Here is a 12659-nt window from a genome sequence, read left to right as displayed (position 1 = left end):
AGGTTTCAACAGTAAGTACACATATAAAATGATTGTGAAATGCTCTGGATTGTCCTGAGAAAGGAACTTTGTAGATGGAAGTTCATTGTCTCTCCCCATTATTCAACATAATTAAGGAGAGCTGATTTTGGAATGAGAAATGTTCACTGCTGCAGCAAGGAATATTGTCCAGAGATTGATATTAAAATGCATTATTTTTGCGAGCAAAATTAAACTTTACACTGACTACACCTTTTTCTACTCAAGTCTGTGCAGGCAGGCATGCAATCTGATACTCAGTTCAAAAAGGGGAAAAATCTTCCAAATTCCAATATGATTGTATTGAGTGTATAAGCAAATGATTAGTTTTATGCTCACAGAGAATATGATGCCTTTTAATGTTTTTTCCTGTTTTAGAAAGGTTCCGATATGTAACTTCTTCTCATTGAATTCTGCGGAACTGGTGAATATTTGCTGTCTTTTAGTGAGTACAGTGAAAGTGGATAAAGATACTGGACAGGTAACTGTGTGCGCAAAATTAAAGCATCAAATGTTACCAAGATCAACTTTCTGTTCTTGAAAGTTTTAGGACTAATTAAACAGCAGAACAAGATTATCAGTCGTCTATTCATAATGAACACCTTGCCTTTCATCTCCAGTGCATTTTTTCAATTTCAAAAGATGAAATAATACTCTAGGGAATTGTGAACAGTCTTATCGTGTCTACAAATAACTGTGAAAAACTGTCCATAATTCTTCAGTTAATTTATCCTTTATGTTCAATGATATTTACAGGAATGGTTTGATTAGGAAATTAAAGTTGCACTAACGTGGCAAAAGCTCGGCACTGAATTTGAAGATCAGATACACCTGTGGGATAAAGGCACATTAACTATATCCTTTCTGGAGTACCAACTCCAAAATAATGTTTCTTCTGACTAATCCCATCTGTCTCAGAAATTACTGAATGGGATTGACTTTATTGTTTGGTGTAAAACTGGTAGAGTGCATATGTTTGTCAACCACTGGTGCTTTAATAAGCTCGAAGTCACTTTATAACTTTGACTATATTTGCATTGACCCGGAAGTTCATGGTGCTCTGATGTTGCTTGTGATTGAAGAAAACCAGAAATCTAGTGGTTTGGATAAATAGAAAAAGAATGATGGATGTAACCTGGAGCAGGAATGTGGCTGAAAATAGTTCCTCTATTTCCTTTTTGGAATGCATAGGTAACTCATTGAAGTGTGTGAATGCTTTAAAGTTTTTGTATGATCACGCATGTGCGATAAGTTAAAGACTGACTTACGTGTGGGCTGGACAAGAAGGTTGGGATTGTTGTGTGGCCAAATGGAGTACAGAGAATATTGATGGCTGTTGATATTTTGGTTCCTTCTGCTCCCACATAAATAACAGATGAAAACTATTTTGGACTATTTATTAAACAGTGTCCAGTCTCAAAGTGGCCAAATGTTGGTTGTAAACTAGTTGGCAGTCTCCATGCACTGGTAATGGCTGGTCCCTTTAACCCTCTTCCCCTAGTTTTGTCACAAACATCCAGAAGATACTGGTTTACTTCTTCTGGGATAGGGAGATAAGCTGCGTCCCTGCAGAGATTCTCATCAAGGAGACTGGTCAGTCACTGCTGTACCTCTGCACCCAAGTGGTGAGTTTCCATTTCTGGACCCTGCAACAATGCCTTCGCATTGAGGTTCCTCCCAGGTGGTGCACCCAGGCGACATATTTCTTCTACTTGGGAGAGTTATCTCAAACATGACATGCAGCTCTTGTGGAAGGCAAGTGTCTTCAGTTTTCCCTCAGGAGCCAATTAATTTCTGGAACACAGTTTGCTGGTGCAGGTTCTTGCTACCATCAGGAGTAGAGGCTAATGTCAGAGAGATGCTGCTCAGGAACCTGCACCTCCACCATGGCGGGTTCGAGTGGCCAGTGGACAGGAGAACCATGGCTGCGGGGGTGACCAGAGCCGGGGCCTTGATGAGTGGCTGAGGCCTGGCCTGGATGTTGCTGCAGGAATTGGCAAGCAGAATGGTGATGGACATTCAACTCCTGAACGATGCCATCCATTGCCTGAAAATGGTGGTGCTCAACTTGGCGTTGTGCACCATTTAGAGAATGCTCAGGTCGTAGAATCGAATAATAGAATCCCTACAGTGGGGAAACAGGCCATTCGACCCATTGAGTCCATACCAATCCACTGAAGAGCATCCCACCCAGACCCATGCCTTTACTCTATGTAACCCCGCATTTCTGATGGCTCACCTACCTTGCCTGTACATACCTGAACACTATACGGCGATTTAACAGGGCCAATCCACCTAACCTGCACATCTTTGGACTGTGGGAGGAAACCAGAGCACTCAGAAGAAATCCAAGCAGACAATATGCAAACTCCACACAGACAGTTGCCCAAGGGTGGAATGGAACCCGGGTCCCTGGCACTGTGAGGCAGTAGTGCTAACCACTGAGCTACTATGCCACTCCATGGTGTGCGGTGAAATCCCATCTCTGCATACCTCTGCTTGGACAGAATTTCATGTTTGCCTTTGGGTTCTGAGCCTCCCTCAGGAGCCCATGCCTCAAAACTGGAGCCATCTTATGGAAATGCCCAATATGTTCTTCCATTCAGTGTGGAGCTACTTTCCATACGGGCTATTGCTACACAACATTCACTTTGACTCCTTCATCCGCCAGCTGGACACCCCTTGGTGTACTTATTTATCATTGGTCAATGGGGAACCCCAGTGGAGGGCTCTCTACACTGAAGTCCTCCCACTCTTCATCAGGAAATTGGGCTGAATGGACATTGCACACAGCAGTGGCATGTAATGGACGTTGTGGTGGTTCACAGAATCACAGATTAAGCCTTTATTTTGCAGTGTTGTGGAGTCCATATACCATGTATATATTGGTTGTAGGCAACTGCAGCCCCTTTTTAGTTATTTGAAAAATCTTTCATCATGATTTCGGTTACACTTCAACCCTACACTCCTCATCTTTAGGCATCCGGTGCAGAGGGGATTGGGCAGATTGGAGCATCTCCTTGTGGGTCTGCTCCTGGGCCTGGTCAAGTTGGTCATTAACAAATCCAGGCAGCAGGCTGTGGAGAAGGTAATCTCTGCTGATTGTCTGTCCTCTTCCCAGCTATGTTCGTTCCATGGTATCTTTTGGGAGGGACCATGCAGTGTCCACCAGTACTCTTGATGCCTTTAGCAAGAGGTAGTTGCCACAGGGGATAGAGTTCTTTAGTTTCCCCTCCAATTCCATTTTAATTTAGCTACTTCCTGCTCTCCAAACTCCCCCATCACCTTTGATGGTCAATATTGCCCTTAACAGGATTTGCATGTATGTTAACTATTTGGGCAACATGGGTAGTGGTTAAGAGATGAAAAAAATACCGTGGGTGATTTGGTGATGAAGAAAGGAAAATGGTCAGTTGTGTGTAAGAGCAATCTAGATGTTAAAAAAAGACAAAAATAATAAACAGCATCGTGCAGTTTCTCAGAACTGTTTTGAAAGAATCCTCTGCATACAATAAGATCATAATTTGCAGATGAAAAGTGGCCTCCCCAACAAATTATTGACTGACCATCTACCAGACTCTAGAAGTCTTGTGGTACAGTGATAATGTCTCTACCTCTGAGCCAGGAGGACTGGGTAAAAATCCCACCTGCTTCTATGCGAATAGTAACATCTATGAGCAGGTTAATTAGGAAAATATCCAACAGACTCTACCAAGATATCAATGGACAGAGGGCCAGAGAAACATAACAGCAAATTCAGATATCTTAGATGTCTGCTGTTAAAATCTGCCTCGTGTGTTTAACAAGCTGTGATTGAAAACCATGAAACACAAAGTGACATATCTGATGAGGTTCTGTGTAAAGGTGAAGCAACCCATATTAGTTTGTCAGTTCGCATTGGGATGGAGAGGGACATAGCGATGTAACTTGGTGGATGGATGGCACAAGGTGTCTGAGCAGGAATTGTACAACCACCTTTTCAGAAAAATGGAGTAAATGCTAACTTCACATAACTAATTTTTTAAAGTTTATTGTATTCTTACTTTGAATGTTAAGTAAACACATGTTCTCCTTGCTGCAGGGTGGAAATAATCTATATAATGAACTGTACCTGACTTTGCACTTCCTACTACTAGAGATTAGACAGAGAGGAAGCCCACAGTACACTCCCATGAGATCGGTGTCAAAATGGAACATGCAGTAGGTTTCTTCTTTGCACTCTTCTTAAACAAAAGCGTGGTAAGCTTAGATGGATAATGAATTTGCTGTTCTGGGGTTTCGAATCATAACTTGTCATAATTAACAAGAATTTTCATGATTGGAATCCTGATTAGTAATGATTTTGCAATTCACACACTTTCAGAAACATTGCAGTCTCTGAAATCACGGATTTCAGTATTGGAGAGTGCAATTTCCTCACTTGGGTCATCCCTAAATGTGACTGTCTCACTAATCCAAGGTCAGGTTGTTCCCAAAAGGTTTGTGCGACATACCTGATCTGTGAGTGTATGATACTGACAGGATAATGAGAGTTTTATATTTGAGGAGAGCAAATAGTGAAAGGCAATAGTTTGCTTTTGGATTAGAAGAATCAAGACTTGAGTTTGTAGAAGACTTGACTGAGACTAAATGTGAGAATAGTTCCTTCTTGATGAAGGGATTCATTCAGAACAGTTAGGAAATAGGTATCCTCACTGGCAGAGTTTTACTTTGAAAATTTCAGACCTGAAGTTTTTGATTAGAACCCTGAGGAGTTATTTTAAGCTTTGAAAGTTTAAGTTCAGTTGTATGAATAATTAAGGAATTTACTATCAAGGTCTCAGGAACAGGACTTTATCCAAAGGGATTCACTCCTCAAAGCTGATGTTCTTCAACTTGTTGAGTCCCAAAATTTATTTAAAAATCATAAATAATTTAAAAGGTACTTTCAATTTACCTGTTTATTGGTGAAATTGTTTCTGGATCTTAAAAAAAATGTATTTGTTCTACTTAGGACATAGTATGTTCTGAAGATGGCACTGTTAAGCCTACCTAAATGTTGATTTTCTTTACGGATTCAAGTGCTTTCACCAGCAGTATCTCTCTGAATACTTGGGATTTCATTTGCTGTATTCTCTCGCTAGGCGGAAGTGAGGACTGCAGATGTTGGAGATCATTTCTGATGAAGGGCTTTTGCCCAAAACATTGATTTTCCTGCTCCTCGGATGCTGCCTGACCTGCTGTGCTTTTCCAGCACCACTCTAATCTTGACCTATATTCTCTCACTGCCAAGTAACCCATTGTTTACAATAACGTGGCAATGAGTGGCATACCAGCACAGCAGACTGTTTCATTGTTGAATAGTAGGACATGGGGTTATGCTTATGACCCACTGGATTGGAAATTCCTGATTCCAGGAATGTCAGTAATGAATATGTAGCAAATAGTAATCACACATTTCAGCAAAAGAAGGAGAAAAGAATTAACTGTATTTCTTTTATGACCCTCGGTGTTACTACTGGACAAGTCCAATCCCATGCTTGATAGACAAGGTGGCCTTTCATTGGAAGATAAACACCCAATGTTGAAAATAATAGAGATGAAGAAAAAAAACCTAAGCTATTTACATATAATTTGAAAGATTATAAAACATTTGACAATAGCAGAGTGTTCCCATTTGTAGGACATCCATATGTTGAACTTGACCGTTTCCTTCTGTTCCTGTTCTTGAGAGCTTGATAGCTCATTCCTTGATTATTTATACAACTGACCTTAAACTTTCAAAACTTCAACTGTGTATGGCTGAGCAGGTATTGTGGAGAAACTCCGCAGGCCACTAGCAAGTTGCCCCTTTTAAGATACTTTGCACAAAAGATGTAAATCTGTCACACCTTGAAGTAAACAGGCAATGCACAACATGAACAATTTCAAGAGATTATTGATCACCAGCACAGTTTCTGTTCCTGTCCCCAGTGCTACCTCCAGAATCCACCCAGTCCTCCTTCATACCCAGATGTTGTCTCTTGATGCCGTCATGAGGTTTGTTTCTCCAGTAACGTACCATTCAGTTCTAGCACCCCATCACCCCTCAATTCCTCCAGTGTCCGACTGTGCCTCCCAATGTTGAATGAGCCACAATGTTCCAGATAAACATGAGGAAAACCAAAACTATCATCTTTAGCTTCACAAGAAATGCTGTCTGCTTACCACCAATTCCATTTCACTTCTCAACCAGTTTCTTAGGTTAAACTGTGGTTTTCAGCAGTTCAATGAATCATCCCTGAGTTGAGCTTCTGACCACATATTCTCTCAATCACAACATCTTTCTTGTTCATTTTCGTTGACTTTTCTCACCTTTATCTCTAATATAATCTGTTTGAAACAGAAACACTCATTCATTCACAAACAGAACTATTCCAAACCTTTCCTGATCAACTTCTTAACCTCCATTCTCAGTAAACTTGTGCTCATCCGAAAATTCCCTCTTATCACATTTAAAATTGACTCTTTTCTTTCAGAGTTATGTTACATTTGAATAGTGCTTTTCTTGACTTCAATACTTCCCCAAGTACTTTACACTCAAGTTTTAAATGTTACACTGTGTAAAGTAAGAAATTGGCTCTGTAATGCCTTCCAGCCTTACAATCCTCCACATGTCAATCTGTCTAACTATAGCTGCAGAAATTCACCAAATATCCTTAGACAGCATCTTCCAAGCCCACGACCACTTCCATCCAAAAGGACAAGGGCAACTGATATATAGGACTACTACCACTTTCAAGTTCCCCTCCAAGCCACTCACCATCCTGACTTGGAAATATATCACTGTTCCTTCACTGTCGTTGGGTAAAAATCCTAGAATTCCCTTCCTAACGATATTGTAGGTCAACCCATTGCAGGTGGACTGCGGTGATTCAAGGAGGCATCTCACCATCACCTTCTCAAAGGCAACTAGGAACAGTCAATAAATGCTGGCCAGCCAGCGATGCCCACGTCCGACATATGAATAAAAAAGCGCCACTTGCACATGCTATTTCTATTGTCCAACCACTCTTTAACTGCCTAGGTGCTAAGCTCTGAAATGTTGTCTTTGAAGCAACACCACTTTGTATCCCACCACGCCCAACCTGACCTCTCTACCACTCTCTTGTCCTTTAAGATCCTGCTTAAAATCTAACTCTTTGACAAAGTTTTAACATTTCCTTTGGTTAAGCATCAATTTTGCTTTGAAAAAAACAAGGATTTTTTTCTCTACTTAAAGAGCTACAAAAATTCTCCTACAGTGCTGAGAAAATGAGGAAAATATTGAGTGCCTGATTGCTTTCCCTTTATTGCAATTATATATTTTTGGAAAAAAACCTTGATGTTTCCATTTAGAATACCACTGGAATATATGCCACTGCCTGGTTGCTATTTACATATTTGGACAAATTGTGAACACTTTTAAATGTATGAGGATCCTGTCCCATGGCAAAGTGTCCTTGATTATTTAATCAAGTTTGTGAGCAGACAATGTTTGCTAATTATATCTGATAGTACAGTACATGCAACAGTTTATTTAAATTGAATTTCAAGAAAAATCTAATCAAATATGCTGGAAATTTTTCTGCAGCTTGACAATGCTTGATCTATTAAAATGGTGCACTTTAAGTTCCATAATATAGACTGTTATAAATTTCATTTGCCCTAAGTAAAAAGCCTTATTTTTAATTCCAGACTCTTTTACAAAATGATTAGTGACTAACAATACTGTTGTTTTTTTTTCAATGGTTTCAGTTACAAACAGTGCTGCAATTTTCTGGCCTCAGAGACTGTGTTGCTGTTTGCAGTTGTGCCTTACTTCTACGACTACATTGGCAAAAATGCAAAAGTAAATAATATACTATATTTGGCCACAGGAGAGTCTGACTTTGTCATTAAGATTTTGGAGATTCTCCAGGGCAAAAATAGCCAAGAGGTAGGTGCTGGTTTAAGTGGCGCTGTTACTATATTAACCAATGTTTAGATGACATAACTTTTGAAAGCTGTAAACTTGTAGATGTTGGCATTTTCCCCTTCTTTCTCAATCTTAATTAAACACCACTATTTCACAGTGATCTGTGTTAAACATCTTTTCTATTATATTATTTTTCTATCAGTCGAATGTTTATGCTAGATTAGTCTTTCATTTACATGACAAATGTGGATAAGGGAAATTAGAGGGCAAATCCTTCTGAAACTAACTAATCTACCTTTTAATAGTCAAATCAAACATCCTATTGACATAGCATTGGAAAGAGGTTACTCACAGATCCCTTTGTGCATCCTTTGATCTGATTCCTCTTTGCAGGTGGTCTTACTCAGTGAAGTGTTGCCACAGAGTCCATTTGTACTTGGTCCTTCGTGCTAAGTAACACATCGTACAGTAGCATACAATTTATTTACCATTGCCTCCTGATGCTCAAATCCTCTCAAGACAAGCAAGATGTTTGAAGCCGTTATGAAAGATCTTTCCAAATACCCAAATAAGTTAACAAGAAAAAGTAAATTGCACTTATTTAAAGAGAGAGGTTGCAGTGCTTTTTTAATCCAGCATAACCTTACTTGCTATTAGTGTTTTGTTATATCAGTGTGAACTCTGATTTATTAATTTTTTCTTTCTGTAATAGTTAGCTACATTTCATGAAACCTTAATCCTTTAAGTATTGATGGACCATCGCAGTTTGCTTTAATTTTCAAGACAGGTGTGAAAAAAGTCTTAGAACAGGCTTCAGAGCTTGTCATTCAGAAAGTCCATGAATTCCACTATTACAAGAGGACCCAGTGTAGCAAGCACAAATGGGCACGCCAGCTTTCTTTTACACTGCAGGTAAGTAAGAAGGTGTGTATGCCACAGGTGCAGTTAAAAAATGCCATTGAAAAGGAGCATTCTGATTGTTTGGAAGGAACAGTGGGGCAGCACGGTGGCAGAGTGGTTAGCACTTCTGCCTCACAGTGCCAGGGATCTAGGTCCGATTCCAGCCCCTCGGGTGACTGTCTGTGTGGAGTTTGCACATTCTCCCCGTGTCTGCGTGGATTTCCTCCCGGTGCTCCGGTTTCCTCCCATTGTCCAAAGATGTGCAGATCAATTGGCCATGCTAAATTGTCTGTAGTATTAGGGAAATGGGTCTAGGTGGGTTACTCTTTGGAGAGTCAGTGTGGACTTTTTGGGCCGAAGAATCTGTTTCCACACTATTTAGAATCTAATCTAAAAGAATGTGCCCTTGCTTTGTTTGGTCTTTGTGGAATAGTGTTAGGCATTGAAGCAATAAGCTGAAATGTAATGAATGCTGAAAATGTGTTGCTCGTTAAAGCACAGCAGGTTAGGCAGCATCCAAGGAATAGGAAATTCGACGTTTCGGGCATAAGCCCTTCATCAGGCTTATGCCCGAAACGTCGAATTTCCTATTCCTTGGATGCTGCCTAACCTGCTGTGCTTTAACCAGCAACACATTTTCAGCTGTGATCTCCAGCATCTGCAGACCTAATTTTTTACCCGAAAATGTAATGAATGGCAATATTCAATGGTATATGTTGAAATAGCTAGTTAAAAAAAAACTTTCAGAATATATTGAAAATACATGAAATATTGCAGAAAAGAATAAAGAAAGAAGAATCCAGGGCTGAATCTCAATTATTTTTGCCTAAATGCGAGTTGAATTGAGACTATTTTAAGTGTTTTAGCCATGAGACCTAGTGAGTCTTACCAAATGTACCTCATTAATGTGTAAAAAATGAGGTCTGCAGATGCTGGAGGTCACAGCTGCAAATGTGTTGTTGGTCAAAGCACAGCAGGCCAGGCAGCATCTCAGGAATAGAGAATTCGACGTTTCGAGCATAAGCCCCTCATCAGGAATAAGAGAGAGTAGCCAAGCAGGCTAAGATAAAAGGTAGGGAGGAGGGACTAGGGGGAGGGGCGATGGAGGTGGGATAGGTGGAAGGAGGTCAAGGTGAGGGTGATAGGCCGGAGTGGGGTGGGGGCGGAGAGGTCAGGAACAGGATTGCAGGTTAGGAAGGCGGTGCTGAGTTGAGGGAACCGACTGAGACAAGGTGGGGGGAGGGGAAATGAGGAAACTGGAGAAATCTGAATTCATACCTTGTGGTTGGAGGGTTCCCAGGCGGAAGATGAGGCGCTCCTCCTCCAGCCGTCGTGTTGTTATGTTCTGCCGGTGGAGGAGTCCAAGGACCTGCATGTCCTCGGTGGAGTGGGAGGGAGAGTTAAAGTGTTGAGCCACGGGGTGATTGGGTTGGTTGGTTCGGGCGGCCCGGAGGTGTTCTCTGAAGCGTTCCGCAAGTAAGCGGCCTGTCTCACCAATATAGAGGAGGCCACATCGGGTGCAGCGGATGCAATAGATGATGTGTGTGGAGGTACAGGTGAACTTGTGGCGGATATGGAAGGATCCCTTGGGGCCTTGGAGGGAAGTGAGTGTGGAGGTGTGGGCGCAAGTTTTACATTTCCTGCGGTTGCAGGGGAAGGTGCCGGGGGTGGAGGTTGGGTTGGTGGGGGGTGTGGATCTGACGAGGGAGTCACGAAGGGAGTGGTCCTTGCGGAACGCTGATAGGGGAGGGGAGGGAAATATATCCTATCAGCGTTCCGCAAGGACCACTCCCTTCGTGACTCCCTCGTCAGATCCACACCCCCCACCAACCCAACCTCCACCCCCGGCACCTTCCCCTGCAACCGCAGGAAATGTAAAACTTGCGCCCACACCTCCACACTCACTTCCCTCCAAGGCCCCAAGGGATCCTTCCATATCTGCCACAAGTTCACCTGTACCTCCACACACATCATCTATTGCATCCGCTGCACCCGATGTGGCCTCCTCTATATTGGTGAGACAGGCCGCTTACTTGCGGAACGCTTCAGAGAACACCTCCGGGCCGCCCGAACCAACCAACCCAATCACCCCGTGGCTCAACACTTTAACTCTCCCTCCCACTCCACCGAGGACATGCAGGTCCTTGGACTCCTCCACCGGCAGAACATAACAACACGACGGCTGGAGGAGGAGCGCCTCATCTTCCGCCTGGGAACCCTCCAACCACAAGGTATGAATTCAGATTTCTCCAGTTTCCTCATTTCCCCTCCCCCCACCTTGTCTCAGTCGGTTCCCTCAACTCAGCACCGCCCTCCTAACCTGCAATCCTCTTCCTGACCTCTCCGCCCCCACCCCACTCCGGCCTATCACCCTCACCTTGACCTCCTTCCACCTATCCCACCTCCATCGCCCCTCCCCCTAGTCCCTCCTCCCTACCTTTTATCTTAGCCTGCTTGGCTACTCTCTCTTATTCCTGATGAGGGGCTTATGCTCGAAACGTCGAATTCTCTATTCCTGAGATGCTGCCTGGCCTGCTGTGCTTTGACCAGCAACACATTTGCAGCCAGTACCTCATTAATGGCCTACCCTGGCTCTCCTGCACTCTATCATCTGATTGTTTCCTAAAATTAGTATGTGCTTCTCCCAGAACAACTCACCAAGGCCAGCACATTCTGTAATTTACTGACATCCCTGGCATTAGTGCCATCTTTAAAAGGCTGTCGTGCACCCAGACAAGCACTGTGAGTTAGAGTTGCCATGCATAGGAATTACCCCTGGACATAGCAGACAAAGGGAATTTTGTTGCCCTACTTTGCAGGCCGAGACCTGGAAGTTCAATACAGTGGTGCACAAGCAGGCCTCCTCATCCTCTAGGACTAGCAGAGGAGCCCATAATAGCAGACCATGCCTTCTGGTCTGCCACCTGGGTCAGTGCAGTCTCAGCTGTCTGGAGAAAATGGAGCAATGTAAGAAGTAGATCAATGTCCTTTTCCACTCTGCCAGCATTGCCTCTCTGGTACCTTACACTTACTCATGCTCCGCTACTCAACCGACCTTCCAGCAACTTTTGAGCTCTATCGGTCTTACTAATGCCTGCAACATCTTTCGCACTTACCCGTAACCACTCCCAACCCCTAATACCACCAACCCTGCTTGCTTGTTTGCTGTGCTGCCAATAAACTCGCTCGGGACACTTCCCCACCTGCACCAAAAATAACATTCACTCTAATCTCCCTTAAAACCTACTACTTAATTTCCAGGTCAAAAATAGCCAAAAGTGCTGCAGAAAGAGCCAAGGTGGGTGGTGCTCATTTTTTGGCTCCGTGCTTGTTATGTGGACAGCATCTTGACTCTGACCATCCTGAGCATTTGACTGATCTTGTCCAGCATTGCCACCTCACCCCTGAGTATCATTGGTACAATATCTTTCAAAAGACATATTTTTCTAGACCCTTATCAGTGTTTCTCCTGGAAGCAGTCTTTTTCATCTTCATCTCTCCCATAACCTTTCACTTTGGCTAAGTTACACCCACACTCTTTCTACTGTATCTGCTTGAAAAGCAAAACTTCACCTTTTTCTCACTTATTCTGACTACTGGCCAATTTCCTACCCTGTTTATCCTTCCCAAATAGCTTCTGTTTTCTTGGCAATAAATATGGCAATAAATCCTTTATGGATCTGATGTCACAGCCAAGAAAATCAATTTCAAAACTCCTTCCTGAGAAATCGTGATTGGATCTCTGCTCCAGCTAGAGGCAGTCTAAAAGGTATACGCTTTGAAACCGGATTATCATACTTCATAAATACTTTCCCTCAGGCAAGTC

This window comes from Hemiscyllium ocellatum, chromosome 9 (genome assembly GCF_020745735.1).
Source record: "Hemiscyllium ocellatum isolate sHemOce1 chromosome 9, sHemOce1.pat.X.cur, whole genome shotgun sequence".
NCBI classification, from domain to species: Eukaryota; Metazoa; Chordata; class Chondrichthyes; order Orectolobiformes; family Hemiscylliidae; genus Hemiscyllium; species Hemiscyllium ocellatum.
Note: the sequence above shows the minus strand (reverse complement) of the source record.